Source organism: Microtus pennsylvanicus, chromosome 17 (genome assembly GCF_037038515.1).
Source record: "Microtus pennsylvanicus isolate mMicPen1 chromosome 17, mMicPen1.hap1, whole genome shotgun sequence".
NCBI classification, from domain to species: domain Eukaryota; kingdom Metazoa; phylum Chordata; class Mammalia; order Rodentia; family Cricetidae; genus Microtus; species Microtus pennsylvanicus.
Window position 1 is genome coordinate 7,011,281 of NC_134595.1, and position 16,539 is coordinate 7,027,819.

Below are 16,539 nucleotides of genomic sequence, written 5' to 3' on the forward strand. Positions count from 1 at the left end.
AGTTGAATTTCTCCTGAAACAAGACCACTAAGATGGAAAGCCACTGGCTTTCCAAATATGAATAGGTAGTTTGTTTGGTTTTTTTTGTTTGTTTTTGCCTAAAGTTCTATCTACTTTACAAACCCATGGGGTTTCTATGTGGAGTAAAAGAGGGACCAGAAATCCATTTCTATTGGAGTGTGACTCTCAAGAACTAGGAAGCATCCAGCAATTGGGCTGAGCAGGAATGAAGTCTGTCAGTGAGCTTACACACACACACACACACACACACACACACACACACACACACACACACACACACACACACACGTATAGACCACGTCAGGACAGACAGGATTCCTATTGCTTCCTTCTGTCCACATACTGTCTCTATCATTTCCTAGTGGCTGAAACCATCCCAATCAGGCCTCCTTCTGAGAAGCCCCAGCTCCACAAAACTCCCTCCTACTGGGTGTGCCCTGATATTTCTAACCTCCTTGCAAGCGTCACTGGGACACCAGATGGAGCTGGGTGGAGGAAGGCAGCCTGGGGTGTGAGTATGGAGATTATGTTTTCACGCCTAGCTGTATAAGCAGTTCTAATGTTCTCACCTCCTGTAAATGGGTCTCTTTTCCATCTAAAGTTTGAGGGAATGGGACCAGATATCTAAGAAATCAACTTTAATGCTCTGTGCTTTATTAAGAGGCAAAACTATAATAACAACTACAGTTTCTTTAGAACGGCTGAAACTGTAAACCCTCCTCGTTGTTTGGGTTAACCTTTAAAATAAGTTCTCTAGGTGCCTGATAGAGATGGGTGAAGTTATTCTAGCTGCATACTTCCTGATGCTTTCTTGGACATTTCCTTTTCAAATGTATTTAAGAGATGATTTTGAACATTTTGATTTTTTTTAAAATTTGTGTGTATTCAGATGCCCACGGAGGTCGGGGATGTCAGATCCCCCCGCAACTGCAGTGACAGGCGGTTGTGAACCGCCTGATGTCGGTGCTGGGAACCCAGCCCAGGTTGTCTGGACGACCGAGTAGTATGTACTCATAACCACTAGGTCTTCTCTCCAGCCCCTAGAGATGATTTTATTTTAATCCTATCATCTCAGGGCTAACCGTTTCTCTGATGACCCACTCTTCCTTGTATGTGTTTGAGAGAGATGGTACTGACAGTTTTCACCCTCACTTGGTGTAATTAATTATCACACCATAGATTGGACTTGATTGGGGGGATAACATTTGAGTTTCACGTTTCCACAAAGCTTTGAATAGTGGCTGACACATAGTAGCTCTCCATAAACATTAGTTGACTCACTAAGGGCATCTGATTAGTGACAGAACTGGGTATAGAATGCTCTACACACTTAGCCCTCCAACCTTCCATCCCGACAGAGATGTTCTCTATCTCAAGTCCTTTTGGGGGTGGGGGTGGGGGCTTTCCAGATGCACCTGTTGCTGGATTTGCACAACCGAGATCAGTGAGCTTTTTCCATCAAAGTGTCCACCTAACCTGCTTCAGTCATGGTGCAAAGAAAAGAAAGAGGGTCCTCTAAGACTGAAAAGAAGGTGGCTAACTTCCCAAGGTCGTCCTTAAGGAGGCCTGCTTGTCTCTGGTGCTCACTTTGCAAGCCTAGAGGGGCAGTTCTGCAAGGCAGGCCCTGCCGCGCTTGGCCTTGGCTGGGCGGGGCTCTGGGGCTCCTAGCCTAGCTGTCCCCGCCTGGCGGTCGCCTGGCTGCGGTAGTAGGCGGGGCCCTGCGCTCCCCCTCCCCGGTACTGCGGCGGTGGCAGCGCCTGCCCAAGCGCAGCCCGAGCGGGGCGGGAACAGGCGGGGCGGGGCGGCCGCGGAGCCCGGCTGGGGCGAGCACGGGGCGGCGCTCGGCTGCGCGGGCTCTCTGCGGCGGCAGCAGCGGCAGCATCCTCTCTCCCTCGACTTCCCTCCAGCCTCTCTCTCTCTCTCTCCCCTCCGTCCTCTTCTCGCTTCTGCGGTCGTCCGGCCTCCCCGGCTCCTCCCACGGAGGAGCTCTCCGAGTCAGCCGCGACCGCGGGTGCGTCCACTTTCCGCGCCCAGGTAAGACATCGTCCCGCCTCGCTCCGCGCCGGTCCTTCCTCCTCCGGCTCCGCCGAGAGGAGCCGCAGCCCGGAAAGTAGGAACCCGACCCGACCGGCTAGTCTCGTCCGCTGTGCTGTGGGAGAGAGCCCGCGCCGGTTGGCGCTGTCCAGGTGTCACTCCGGGGCAAGGGACCCGGCTCGGTACCTAAGCTCTGGATTTGTAGATGAGCCAGTGACCTCCTTAGGTACCACTTTAAAACCACTGGAAACTTCGGTTCAGGTTGGGGTACGTGTTTTGAGAGTTAGCATGGCCCGAGCTATAGAAAGATCTCGAGGAAAGGAATTGAAAGTAGAGAATTTATTTCTTTTATTTATTGTATTTGTTATTATTATTACTACTACTATGTGTCTGTAATAATATTATTACTATGTGTCCTCAGAGCTCTGCACACTGAGGAAGGGTGAGGGGAACCCAGCCAATTTAAAAATCATTTCTTCAGAGACAACAGGAAGAAGAAAATTGGTATATTTTGATAATTTTAGGAAAATGAAAAACTGTTCCTTGGTTGTATAGAGGGCGGGGCCCAAAGGCATTGCCCTTTCTTCCTAAAGGAGAGGGGTGGGTACCCAGCTGCATCTCTCCTCTTCTATTCATTCCTTAATTCTGAAGCTTTTCTTTGCGAGTGGGGGACTGGAGTAATGACTGCCTTCCCTAGCCTCGCCTTTGTTCCAGAATGGAAATTTAATGGCAGAGAGGGCCTCGGAACCAGGAGCGGGGAGGTGTGTGTTTGGGTGTGTGAGGAGGGGGAGGGGAGAGTGAGCTGCTGGTGTCAGAAGCACAGTCCTAGAAAACTGGAAATTGGTATTTTTCCTCCTGGCATCGGGGATTCTGGATTTTGTCAGTAGATAAAAAGGGTTGGTTAGCAACAAGCTGGCTTGTGATAATTACTGTTTGCCCTCTGTTGTAAGCTCTTAGAGTAAGGCAACCAGGACACAGACCTTTAGAAACTGGGTGTGAAGCTTTTGTCAAGATGCAGACACACACACACACACACACACACACACACACACATCCTGCACACATGCTACAAAATGGTGTGGAGAGCCAAAAGACACATCTTTTAAATTCATTTTCTTCGGTTTGAGGATTATGCTCTGAATGAAATTTATGTTTTAAAAGAACAACCCAAAGACCTATCATTGGGTGGTACATAGTTTCGGGAAAATAAATGAATATTGGTAAGGAACCAACTTACCTATTAAGGATGAATTTCTTTCAAATGATCGGTGAGAGGAAATGCCTGCAAGCTGAAGTTGAGGCTTGCGGCCACAGTGAGGCGATGGAGAACAAAGCCTTTTATGTGAGCCACGTTATGCAAAAGCTCCCTGTGTGTGAGCTGCAGGTACCAGCCCAGTATGAGAGCAGACAACTGTCACCCTTTCATTCCGCTCTGGTCCCTTATGATATTTTTGGCAGCCCAAAATAGATTGAATAAACAATGACGCTTTAAAACGCTTTTGATTTTATACCCACGAGGAACATTACACTCCTTTAACTGAATCTAGTGTCTGTCATTTCTGGTAAGAATAATTTAAGATTTGCAAATCATTTCCAGTCAGTTTCCCCATGCACACAAGGACCCCCCTCCCCTTCTAGGATAGGGGGAAGTCTGTTTTTTTATTTCAATAGGAAAATGTTGAATTTGTGCTCAGTGCCATGTGTATGTGTCCTAACATTAATTTCCCTGTGATTCTTATCTAATTTTCATAGCCTGACATCTGCATTCATGATTTTGATATTATCAGACCAGTTATTTCCTATTTGGTACATGCCATTTATCTGTGGTTTACTTAGTTTTATTCTATCATCTTTCAATTTGTTATGACTTTATTTAATTTCCAAAGTTTTTAATCTCATATGTGAGATATTGCATATATGAAGGCATCTAGACAATTTAACAATTTGTCTTCCCGTTCTAAAAACCTAATATTTTAGGGGCATTAATTTTTATTTTCATTGTTTTTCTTGTGTCTTAACTCCCTCTCCTTCCCCAATAACCAAAAGCTTTTCTTGCTGACCATTCTTGTCCTTTTCCTTGCTCCTACTTTCGTCTAGACTGCTAGAGGTGGAACCAGCATTTCCAGGCTTTTGAGTTTAGGATGTGTTTACATCACAACAGGGTCTCTCTCTCTCTCTCTCTCTCTCTCTCTCTCTCTCTCTCTCTCTCTCTCTCTCTCTCTCTCTGTCTCTGTCTCTCTCTGTCTCTCTCTCTCTCTCTCTCTCTCTCTCTGTCTCTCTCTCTCTCTCTCTCTCTCTCTCTCTCTCTCTCTCTCTCTCTCTCTCACTTGTTTACAGCACCTTCTCCGGGAGGAAGGAGATGGAATGTGCGGAAAGAGCCCGACCCAGTGAAACTGGCACAGCCATGGTCTCATGCTAGTAGGTGCTTCAGTCTCACTGAGGGAGCTGACATCCTCTCAATGGAGAGCAAACACCAGCAACACGCCCATCCCAGGCCAGAAGCCCCGTTCTTCCCCCAGCCACCTCTGCCAACATGGCTCTGCTAAGGTTAAAGGCATATTTTTCTCTTTTATGTATTTCTTTTCAGGGATCTTGATTCTGGCCAGAAATTCAGAGTCAGAAATGAAACTTGGCACAGAATGTTGTAGGACTGAAGGAACAATTTCAGTCCATGCCTCCCCCCATCCCTGGTTTAAACCATTTTACACATTTTCTAAATGTCATGAGGAAAGGAAAAAAAATGCTTGTTTGGTAGATTTTTAGTATTCCCTTATGACACACATATATTTGTTGAATTTCACTGTCAGTTAGACGACAGAGAAGAGAACGCTTTTGCACTCTGGCAGTCAAGTAGATGTTACATCCATTTGACTAAATGTATAGTTGAGAGAAACGGTACCCTTCTGTGGAGACAGAGCCGAGGAAGTTGACGGGGGTCCTAGAGTGACTGACAGTTATGTTCTTTTCAGTGCTTGACTTCCTCTTACCAGATTAAAGTAAAGAACCAGAGATAAAGAAAGCAGTGTCTGATCAGTATTACCCCTCAGTGCTAGGCTTAGGTAAGTCACTAACTGAACGCAGGCGTTTAGGACCATTGGGTGCCTCTTTTGTGTCTGATCTCGATGGGTTACAGATGTTAATAAGCTCTTCCACTCACGTTATTATCTGAGGTTTATGAGTCCTTATCAATTTCTGATATCCTCAGAGAATGATTAGCACCAGGAATCTCCAAGCACCCAAAGCAAATATGGGACTGCCAAGTAAGATGGTTGACCTAAAGGCTGAAACCAAGGGAAAGGGTCTATGGGGAAGTCTGGGTGCCTGGTAGGGTAAAGGGAGTCAGAGGGATGAAAGAAAATTCTCAGCTGCTAGTGTTTGTCCATGTAGGGTGCAGATGAGAGCTTGTGGGCGTGGGTGGAGGTGGAAGAAATCTGTTTTGCTTTTCTACCTCAGTGCAATGTTGTGTCCCTTATCCTCCCACAACATTGCTTTGAGCTTAAAGCTCTGGGCACTTCCTTGTTAAAATTATACAGGATACTTATTGAAAGCAGGTCTGTAGTGAATTAAAAAGTTCAAAACAATGTGAGCCCAATTAGTTGACTTTATGGAAACATTTTGAATCTAACCTTTGAACTTTGGTCATTCCTCTCCAAAAGATGAACTTTCCTTTTTGTGGTGACATACTCAGCTGTGATATATTTAACATCCACATTTTAGGGGAATCGTTTGGCAATTTAAACAGAAGAAAAACAGAATCCTCTCTCACTCTGTTGTAAGTTTATATTGTACACAAGGGAAAACGTTTTAAACATTGTTTTCTGTTACAAAATATAACAGAAGGGACAAATTCTATCTATCTATCTATCTGTCTGTCTGTCTGTCTGTCTATCAATATCTATCTATCTATCTATCTATCTATCAATCTGTCTATCAATATCTATCTATCCATCTATCTATCTATCTATCTATCTATCTATCTATCTATCTATCTATCAATATCTATCTATCAATCTGTCTATCAATATCTATCTATCTATCTATCTATCTATCTATCTATCTATCTATCTATCTATAGTCTATCTGATTTTTGTGATGCTAATGAGATTATAAGGGCAACTATTTTATTTATTCATTTATCTTTTTTCTTACTTTGAGACTATGAAACTTCATATAGAATAAAAAGGCCTGGAATTTCTAAAGCAAGCTCAGATTTATTTTGAGTTCTACCCTCCTTCCTCAGATCCTTCTACTTCTGGATGGCAGGAAATGTACTATGATACCTAACTAAATTCATTTATTTTTATTTTTCATTTTTTCTTGTATTGAAAATAGATTCTTTTCTCATACACTATATTCCAATTATAGTTTCCCTTTCCTCTACTCCTCCCAGTTCCTCCTTACCTCCCTTCTCCACCGGATCCACACCCATTCTGTCTCTCATTAGGGAAGGACAGGTTTCTAAGAGATGACAACCAAATATGACAAAATAAAATAAGATGGAGCAGAAATTTCATTTCAAAGTTGAATATGGTAATCCCACAGGAGGAGAAGAGTCCCAAGAGCAGGCACAAGAGTAAGAAACTCACCCTTTCCCACGAGAGGGAGTCCCTTGAAAATACTAAGCTAATAGCTATAATATATACACAGAGGACCTGGTGCAGTCCATGAAGGCCCTGTGCTTGCTGCTTCTGTTCCTGTGAGTTTATATGCACCTTGTTTAGTTGATTCAGAGGACCTTGTAATATTGGTGTTCTACTAGTGTTTGGTTTTACCCTAGGTCTCTAGGCCATCTAGTCTCTGATTCTTGGTTACCCAAGCAGCTTCAGGACTGGATTCCCTCCCATGGGGTAATTCTTAAATGAAATCAGACATTGGTTAGCTACTCTCACACGTTCTTTGCAGGCAGGATAGATTGTAGGTCAGAAGCTTTATGACTGGGTTGATGTCCATGATTATCTTTTGGTAGTCTGCAGAGTACCTTCCCACACCTAAGAGACTAGAATTTAGGCTCCATGTAGGCACAGCTTCACTTCTCCATATTTGATGTATTGTGTGGGTCTCATTCTCAGCACTGGACTTCGCTGTCTTTACCTAAGTCCCAAGTCTATGGATTTGTAGTTTGGACTATCATTTACTTAATAGCTAATATCTACTTATAAGTGAATGAATACTATATTTTCTTTCTGGGTCTGGGTTACCTCATTCAGAATGTTTTTTTTTTCTAGTGTACCCATTTGACTGCAAATTTCATGATGATGTTTATAAAAAAATACAAGTAATACCCCATCGTGTAAATGTACCACATTTTAACTCTTCCATTGAGGGACATCTAGGTTGCTTCCAGTTTCTGGCTATTATAAATAAAACTGCAGCAAACATAGTTGAACAAGTGTCTTATGGTAGGATGGAGTGTCCTTTGAATATATGCTTAAGAGAAGTAGAGCTGTATCTTGAGATAGATCAATTCTCAACTTCCTGAGGAACCATTGTATTGATTTCCATCGTGACTGTACTCCCACCATCAATGGAGAAGTGTTCCCCATATTCCGGATTCTCACCAGAATGGACTGTCACTTGTGTTATTGATCTTAACCATTCTGACAGGTGTAAGATGGAATCTCAGAGTGATTTGATTTGTATTTTCCTGATGGCTAAGCATGTTGAACATTTCTTTAATTGTATCTTGGCCATTTGTAAACTCATGAGACTTTTTTATCTTCTTTTTTTCCTTTCCTGTCTCCCTGCTTTCCTACCTCCCCTTTGCTCAGTACTTTTAATTTGTAATAAATAGACAACGAAAACATCACTGATCCTTAGTGATGTGAAAATACAGGCTGCTGTTTTGTATATGGTTATACTCCATTATGCTTCTATTTCTGTTTCACATGCAGCATTAATCTAACTTCTCCTCCTTAAGACTTGCCCCTATTTTGGTCCTATCTTTGACTTTTCCCCTTTCTATCTCTGGGGCAGTCTTTTCCTTGTCTGCAGCTCTTCCATCATGAAGCATCCTTCCTCAATAAGACATCCCAAATCAGGAAGTTGCTGCTTTGTATCTCCCCGTTGATTTATACTAGTCCAGTGCATGATGAGGACAGAGGATGTAAATGGACATTTTCTGCCCCAACCGCCTATTCCCAAATACCTGGCAGCTACCTCCCAAATTACCACATAGAGGCTTGTATTAATTATAAATGTTCGGCGGATAGCTCAGGCTTGTTACTAACTAACGCTTACGTTTAAATTATTATCTATGTTTAGCCACATGACTTCGTACCTTTTCCCAATGCAACATTCTCATCTTACTTCTCTGCATTTGCTCACAACTCTCTGACTCTTCCCAGAATTCTCCCAATCTGGCTTTTGCCCCCAGTCTCTTCCTGCCATTGGCCAGTCAGCTTTTTATTAGCAAATGAGAGTAATGCATGTTCATAGTGCATAAAAGGATTGTTTCACAGCATCTGGATGACACGAGCTGTCTTCCTCAGCTGCTCTCTACCATGTTGGGGGATGTAGGGGGGAGGCTTGCTCCTTGAGCCATGAGCTCACTGGTTGGCTCCTAGTGAGCTCCAGAGATCCATCTCTCTCCATTCCTTACCCCCAGGTCTCTGCTCTCCAAACTCAGGTCCTCATGCTTAGCAAACAGTTTACAAACTGAGTATTCTCCTAGCCCCCAGGCCCTATTTCATGGAAAGTTACTCATGACAATTATTTTCTTGTCACTTTTCTTTAAATTATTTAAACATTTTCCAGGCAACAATGGTACATTTCCATGATTAATCACTTCAAAGTGATAACTTTGGCGAATCAAATGATTGTTTTAAAAAAGTTATTTGAGTTACCTAACACCAAATAAAACACTTTGGTTGTTCTTCCTGTTGTTTTAAGTTAAATTGAATAGCGACTACTGGCAGTCTATTGTTTTCATGTTAGACGTGTTAGATGAATAAACAGATATACACCAAAAACAGTGGATCGATCAATAAATATTGAACTAAGTTTAAGATTAAGTAAATATTCCCAATCTCAATTCTCTATATAACATTATCAGTAGCTAATCTAAAATCTACCTGAAAATGACTACAAAACACAGTGAGTGCTTAAATATCAACAATTTCATCCCTTAAATATAGATCTTTAAGTTTAAAGAAGACTTATAAGTAAGCATAGGTATGGGCTGTTTGAGGCAGAATAATTGTGTTAGCATGAAGCCTTTGCATTTCATGCTCATTGTTATTGAAGATGCTTAGGGCACTGCCACAACAACTGTAACCATTCATTTCCCTACTGTAAACACCCCCACTGTGATAGACTGGAGATGCTGTAGCACCGTGATGATGTGAGTTGGTAGGAGAAACGATCTGACACTCTGGACCGGAAAGCACCTCAGCATCATTTCCAGGAGCAAAACGACAACTAAATAAGGCCCTCTGTGGTGGTTTAAAGAAAACGGCCCCCATAGGGAGTGGCATTATTAGGGGGACAGTCTTGTTGGAGGAACTGTGTCACTGTGGGACGGGCTTTGGGGTCTCTTTTCACTCAGTGTGACAGTCAGTTGGTGTCCTGTTGTCTCTGAGTCAACATGTAGGGATCTCAGCTACAACACCACATCTGCCTGCATGCTGCCATGCTCCCTGCCATGATGATAATGGACTGACTTCTGAAACTGTAACCAAGCCCCTTCAATGAAATGTTTCCATTTATAGGAGTTGCTGTGGTCATGGTGTTCTTCACAGCAATAAAAAAGACACTGGCTTTGGTGTTTTACTGCTGTATTTATGTATCTTATCTCTAAAATTCACAATTTTGTTGTTTTCCATGTATTCTCTCTGGCAGGATGAAAATATTAGTATGAAGCCCACTTCAAATTACTCCACCTACATATTTTGGTGTATAGAAGACCCTATATCCTTACAACTCACTGTGTAAAATAGGCAGAAAATGTTTTTAGGATTCAATCAGGAAACACTGCCCTGTGGTATAGCAAGAAACAGATCTAATCCTTTCATTTACAACATGCACTTCTTATTGTTTGAACAAACATTTCAATCTTCAACTCACAATGTTTTTCTTAGAGTACTTCTTAGCCCACTTACTCTGCCATCTTGTGTTTCACAGAGGAATAAAATGAAGTTGGTGGTATGTGAATGTGTGATTATCCTATAAGACAGTTACATACATGTGCACACACACACATGTACATACCGACACATGCAAGCATGCGTGCATACAACAGTTTTTTATAATTGGAATCAATTGTTATTAGAGCCATTGGATTTTTATTTAACTTAAAAACATTCTACAAAGTTCCATATGAGAAATGTAGTATTAAACTCAATTTATATGAAAAATTGTAAATACTTTATGAAAATGAAACATATAAAGTTAAAAATACAGTTAGCTCCTTATCTACAGTCTTTTATCTGTAATTTAATCACTGTGATTTAATCTTTAAAACAGTAAAAACATTACTGAATACAATATAGGATTCCCCCCGTCATTATTCCCTGGAGAATGCAGTGCAGCAGACTAAATGGCTTTGTTGATAAAGCGTAGGATGAGTGTTGCAGCAGAGGACAGAGTGGCCTTTGGTGACATTCGGGAGTTTGTTGTTTGCTTGTGTATCACTAATTCATTTTCCCCTTTGAGTGGGAAAACACTGAATGACTGTGGTTGGTACCCAAATTGGACGCAGTGACAGCTTTGTACATGTCTGTGCTTTCTGATTTCAGAGACTCATGTGGACTTTACAGAGAGTATCATGGGGACTGAGGGGTTCTAAAGTTCTTTATTGTAAAAGAAAGTATCACTGAAAATGAGTTACTTGGATTTGAAATACAATCTTCACCTTTTCCTTCCTAATGTGTCTGGATTTTAAATAACAGCACAGTGCTTTGTAACCCTGAGAACTTACTGGCTCTACAGGAGAGTGCGCTTATGTGCCTGGAGATATATCACGTCATTGCATTTGATAGTCTAGATTGTTGAATCTAGGCTGGAGATGTAGCTCAGTTGGTAAAGTTTTTGCCAACCATGCATGAAGCCCTGCAGTAGATTGCAAACATAGCAGAAAGATGGTGGGGCGGTGCATGTCTGTAATCCCAGGGCTCTGGGTGAAAGCAGGGGATCAGAGATTCAGGTCAACTTTTGCAACATAGCTAGTTGAGACCAGCCTGGGTGACATGAGGTCCTGTTAAAAAAAAAATAAGGGATTCGAATTGACAAATAAGATTTGTATATTATTAAAGTGTTTCTTCTGTATCCCATGTTCTGCTACTAAAGGAGCTTCAAGTGTTCAGATTTTACTGATTATATGTTAATATAAAGGTATTCAGTGGAGACAAGATGTATCAGTAAGCCAGCTGAGGCAGGCAGCCAATGAGGGACGTTCCTAAGGTAGCTTGCTGGGAAGCAGGTTTGGGATTCTGTAGTTTGGTCCCATACTCAGCCCCTTCTTAAGGGTGCCATTGAGGGCACATCTCACCCTGGCTCTGCGTTCCTAGGCTGCCTTATATTTTTATTTTCTGAGCTAAGGGTAGAGGAAAGTGGCAGCTGTACCTGCCCAATCTTGTGACTCTGTTGGCTTTCACATGGATAATAAAAGAGGGAGGGACTCGGAATTTAGGGCCCTTCCAACTAGCTGTATGCCAGCTTCTCTGCTGAAGCCCAGAGACTAAATCTGGTCCAGGAAACACTTATAGCTTCTGCTCCAGGGGCATTCCTGTGGTTTGGATCTCATAGGAGAGAAGCTTCAACTCTGGGGAGGAATGCCCAGACCCAGGGGACTTGGATAGCCAAGGAGTTTTTCTCTGACCTTGAATCATCGTCACTGAAGCCTTCAGGTTGACTGAGTTTGTGTTTAAACTTGGTACTCTGCATAAAGAGAGTCCATTAAAAATAGCCAGGTTGGATTTTTTTTTCTGATATACAGCACCATAAAATTTTTCTCAAAAATAGTTTCTGTGTCTCCTCCAGCCTTGGCATTTTTAGTTAAGGAAGTGAACTAGAAAGCCTGGAGGCCGCTGTCTGTGCCTGGTTCCCACTTACCTTCCCACTCCTACGTCCCTTCCTGTTTCTCTGCCTACAGTGCTCTATCCTTCTTGTGTTTTTGCTTTTTCTAAGGAAATGGCAAATTAAATGAGAATTAGGTGTTGCCGTGGTTACTGTGTTCAGTAGCACTCCACCTGCACCCACGCTGCTTAGGCATTGTAGAATGTTCTGTAGACAAATATTTGAAAGGCATGACGAGCATCTTGGAGGAAAGAAATTAAGCAGAAACCGTGCTCAAATATTTAAAGAGAAACATATTCTCTCCTGCTGCAAACCGAAACTCCAGCACTCTCTGGGGAATGAAAGGATTCTAACATTTTCTGTTAGAGAGTGCCTTGCTGTGTGTCCTGAGTCTCCAGATGAACATATTTAATTGACCATCGGAGTTGGAGTGACCTTTTTGTTACCGAGAAGGTGGCTGGCATATATTCCTTACAGGATTTGACCTACAGTTGGATAACAAATTCTGTGCATGGTTTTCTCAGAAGTTTCTTCATGTAAAGCCATTTACATGGAAAAACAGTCTTAACTGCACACCAGCAAGCTAAGCCTGGGGAAGCAGCTCTTGTTAGATAAATTATTCTCTCCCTTTCCTGTTGGATTTGACCTATTTTGATAGTCTGAAATTTCAAGATTGTCTGTCAAGAGTTAAAACTGAGTACATTTCTGTACATACTCCCTTACATGAGAAGGACTCACTGTGTCCTTGCCACTTAAAGCTGGCTTGGCCCAAATGTTGTTTAATGTGCATCTAATTATTCATCAGTGTATTTATCTAATAAATGAAGGTTTCAGGTCCTGAAGGTAAAGTAGGTACTTTTCTGAGTATGAAGAATTCCGGGAGAAGCCATGAAAATTCTTGCATTCAAAGAACCAATATGTTTTATCAGTAGGGCACAGAAGTTAGCAAGGAAAACAAAAACGAGCGGATACTTCAGATACAAAAAGATGATACAAGAGATCTATAACAAAAACATTGAGTTTGGTTCCAGTGGGATGCACTGTCTATGTAGGAAAGAGTAATAAACATAGAGCCATAGAAGTGTGTGAGTGTTGAAGCAGAGGGAAGGATCTTAAGGCAAGCAGAGACCTTGCACAGCTGAGAAACATAAAGAAGAGCAATTACATCCGAGTCTGATGAACCTGGGCAATCTAATAAAACAGGAGCGTACAGCAGGAGGCCGATGCCAGACCTCCTGACTGGCCCGCGTCACAGTTTGACTTGTATTTTACTTGTAGCAATCAAATTTTTGAGGTTGTAAAACCAGATTATCTTTGACAACCATTCACAGCTTTCAGAGATTAATTATATGTTCTAAATCCCTTTAGAAAGATTTGTATCTTATTCACTAATTTGTTAAATCACAAGAGAGAAACAATTTCGAAAATTAGAAGCTAGTGGTAAGGATTGGAGTAATAATTTGATCTAACATAACATAAACAGATACAATGAAATTACATTCTTTTTCTGTTAGAGGATTACATGCATACTTAATTTAAACCTCTCAACAGCCCTTTTTGTACCCACATTAATTTTCAAAGAAATTTAAGCAAAACATTACAAATCTATATTTGGGAGACATAGACAAAAAAAAAACCAATTCCATTCTCAACATAACAATATTCCTTGAGTATCTTTCCATAACAGTTTCAATCATAAACTGCCATGTGCCAAGGAACAAGCTGCAAGGCACAGAGGGGTACAACTAGCTGAGGAGTATATCCTGCTTCTTAGAGGCAGTGGTGAAAGCCTCCCAAGAATTCCAGTGAGCTGGTCTCTTCCATGATGATCTTGGATCATCCGTCAATGAATAATCAGTGTTCTTTCTGTGCATATATCCCTTGCAGTAAAGTATTGGGTTCACTTTTTAGTTACTTGCACATGTGATGCAATGCTCATCTGGACTTATCATTAAACAATGTGCTTGATATTTTATCACTTAAATACTTTTGGCATGATTTGAAGCTGTTTTATTCTCTCAGCTTGTCTTTATTAGGAAGTAAAATATTTACTCATTTCTCCCCTTGCATAATTATTTCTACCAGGCATTTTCAAAGCATAGACAAAATATAGAGTGATGGCCATAGGCATATTCAGATCTGATTTGAAGTGAAAATGTCATTGCCTAGGGACAACTGGAGAGGTATAAAACAAGAGACTGTGACCATAATATTGTAGCAAAGACACAAAGACATTATACGGAAAGGTTTAACAGTGTCATTAGCCATGATGAAAAGAGGATGTGACTGTATTCCATCAAAGGAAGTTCAATTTTGGTAAATTAGCATTTTTATTTTACCATGAAATATAAAACTACTCTTTATTTTTATTTGAGCTTCTTTCCTCTACTTCCATTATTTTAAGTCTTACTTTATAAAATGAATCACTTCAGTATAAAACCATTAGCTGTATCCATCAATATCTAACAGCTGTAGTTATTCAAATGTTCACATAGTAATAACAAATTGAATGGCCGAGCGGTGGTGGCGCACGCCTTTAATCCCAATACTCGGGAGGCAGAGGCAGGCGGATCTCTGTGAGTTCGAGACCAGACTGGTCTACAAGAGCTAGTTCCAGGACAGGCTTCAAAACCACAGAGAAACCCTGTCTCGAAAAACCAAAAAAAAAAAATGGACAAATAATTTCAATGCATACTAAATTATGAGTAATGTTTTTAGGATTACATTCAACTATGAGCTGTTTAATATTGAGCTATTACTAAACATCAAACAAAAAATAAAACGTTATGCAAAAGGATTGGTGACAAAATGAAACAAGAAAATAATGAACTTCCATTGATGTATACAGTCCTATTCATGTCAGAGAATATTAAATACACAAACCATTTTTCTCTTGTTGATGCTAGTAATGTAGACAGCAAAATGAGAATTAAGAATATTCTGAATGATGATATAAATTAGGCAGTATGCAAATTCAGAAGTGAAATTCATCACCATGTGCAGGAGTGAAAGGCTTCAAGAAGGAAATCGCACATGATGTGGGTACCAACGAAGCTGGGCTTGGACAAGAACCTAGGGAAGACAATATTGAAAGCAGAGGGACTCAGGTAACGATGAGCAGAGCACACTACATGGCTTGACTGGGTTTCAGGTTTGTGGATCCTCACACACTGACTGTATGTAGATTTTATGACATCGTCAGAGCTGGTGACCCAGGAATAACAGTTGTGAGTGTGGTGTGATGATGTATTGGAATTGGCAAGAGAAATCTGAGAGGAAACAGTGGTAGGTCTAGAATTTCTATAATGTGATTTAGAGACACAAGCCTATTAAAAGTAGGAGACTAAGGGCTCTTTTGGAAGTATGGTTATAGACATTTTCACAAGTAGTTTGGAAAAGATCAGTATGAAAAATGTAGGTGTGAGATGCTGGCAGAGCTGGCATGGAGAAAGAGATGTGGGGAAGTCAATAAAGGTAGAATAATATCAGTTCTTATTGAAGTTGTTCCACATGCATACGCAATGCACACTGTTTTTTTTTCAAAAGACTTTAAAAATAAAAGAACTAATTGCTATTCATTTTTCTGATTTCTGAATTCTTTACTTGTACTTTTAAAGGGTAACTTTATTTTTAATTGTCCCATTAAATTAATAGTGAGGCCATTTGACACTTTTAGAAATGAGTCAACTGTAAGACAAGAGAGAGCGTCCCATGACAACTACCCGAAAGATCCTGATACCAATTAATGTGACTTGATAATGATTCCTAGACACGAGTAATCAAGAGATCAAGGAGAGTGACAGGGTAAATGACAAAATTCTTTAAAGATTAGGGAACATAGGAAAAAATAATGTCATGAAAAAAAGGGGTAAATATAGAATCCCAGGTAATCAGGTTGTCAGCAGCTTATTCTACTTTGTCAGTATCTATGTATGAGTTTGGTTGTTTTCACCATTACTCTTATGGCTTAGAGTCAAAGAGAAGAAGAAAGTATAGCAAGCTGTATTTTAAACAGTGAAACTTAGACAACATGTTGAGTGATGGTCAAAGGCATGGTCAGAACTGATTTGAATATCAGGAGCAGAAGGAGAGAGAGCACGAGCAAGGAACTCAGGACCACGAGGGGCGCACCCACACACTGAGACAATGGGTATGTTCTGTCGGGAACTCACCAAGGCCAGCTGGCCTCGGTCTGGAAAAGCCTGGGATAAAACCAGACTCTCTGAACATAGCAGACAATGAGGACTACTGAGAACTCAAGAACAATGGCAATGGGTTTTTGATCCTACTGCACGCACTGGCTTTGTGGGATCCTAGGCAGTTTGGATGCTCACCTTGCTAGACCTGGATGGAGGTGGGTGGTCCTTGGACTTCCCACAGGGCAGGAAACCCTGATAGTTCTATGGACTGACAAGGGAGGGGAACTTGATTGGGGGAGGGGGAGGAAAATGGGAGGCGGTGGCAGGGAAGAGA

At 41.3% G+C, this 16,539-nt stretch overlaps 1 protein-coding gene across 25 annotated transcripts in view; it reads left to right on the plus strand.

The window, feature by feature from the left end:
• The first annotated feature begins 1,831 nt into the window (after positions 1 to 1,831).
• Positions 1,832 to 16,539, plus strand: part of Map2 (microtubule associated protein 2) — a 264,833-nt gene continuing 250,125 nt past the window's right edge. For 8 of the 25 annotated variants that reach the window (XM_075951217.1, XM_075951220.1, XM_075951218.1 and 5 more), the window contains exon 1: positions 1,838 to 2,055. The gene's annotated coding sequence lies outside the window, so the exon portion shown is untranslated. The other 17 variants (XM_075951234.1, XM_075951219.1, XM_075951236.1 and 14 more) reach the window with 6 other exon arrangements.